Raw genomic sequence first — 1,260 nt, forward strand, 5'->3', positions numbered from 1 at the left:
TGCCTTTGGTCCCTTTTATCCTCACAACTCTATGAAGTGTGTATGAATGGCCCAAGATTACCCTGTGAGTGGGGTTTCGAACCTGGGTCTCCCAGATCCTAGTCCTGCATTCTAACTATTACACCATGTTGGGTCACATATGATTTATATTGCCTGGTTTCTTAATTCAGAATCAGCATTTGGATACGTGAACTGATTCCATTGAACACTTATGGAAGAAGGGACACTGGGGCAATAGGAAGGTTTGATGCGCAATGTTCGGTGAGCCTGGGCCTATTGCCACAGGCACTCAATTGACCTGATGCAGCAAGCCATGTATTAACAGGCAATTCGGCCTTAAGTCTCTTGCTATTGAGTTGTCCTGTTGATCAGTGTGGGGCTTTTGGAACCTGGTTTCTAACCGAAATTAAACCACCATTCATTCATAATGCACTGAGAGCCAAGCTACAAATGACGAATTACACGAGGACGGCACATGAAGGGAGTCGCAATGTTAGCAGGGAAGCTGAGTTTTAAAAGAGATTGGAAGGCGTTGTCAATTTCCCCTTGCTCCACAGAGGGTTTGTTAATTTCCTCTTCACCTCTGAGAAGGGGAGGTGAAACTGACAGAGCCTGCAGGAGGTGAAGAGGAAATTAACAAACCCTCTGAGGAGCAAGGGGAAATTGACAAAGCCATCTGATCTGCTTCTATGCTAACATTGTGACTCCATTCATGTGCAGTTCTTGTGTAATTCGTCATCTGTACCTTGGCTCTCAGTGTCCAAAGCATTCCACATAAACTGGCCCACTGGAACCAGACATTTACATCACCCTGAAGGCAAACACAATTATAATGCCACAAGCTTTCATACACGAATATATACTAGAACACTTGCTTGTTTTTAACCAAACATGACACTCCTGTTTGTTTATAAGGCAACAGATTTAAGATGTCAACTGCTTAGGCATTATCCAGTTGTAATTATTACAACAGCCCTGTAAAGTTGGCTGGTACTCCCCATAATGAGAACAGAGCAGAGAGGGCTTAAGCTGAAGCCCAATAATGAGGTTGTATCAGAGATGATATCTGAACAGGGTCCCAAATCCTGCTGCCTCAAAGGTAGATTTGTTTTTAAAACAACGAGTTTCAGGAGAGTATCTGCATTATATTGTACAGTTATAGTCACATTACGCAGCACAGCTTTGACCCAAGCAGCACCTCCTAGAAAAAACTAGAGCATAATCAGAAGGGGCAGAGGCAGCCACTCTCCTAAAGCTTGT

The sequence above is a fragment of the Eublepharis macularius genome, chromosome 17 (genome assembly GCF_028583425.1).
Source record: "Eublepharis macularius isolate TG4126 chromosome 17, MPM_Emac_v1.0, whole genome shotgun sequence".
Taxonomy (NCBI): Eukaryota; Metazoa; Chordata; class Lepidosauria; order Squamata; family Eublepharidae; genus Eublepharis; species Eublepharis macularius.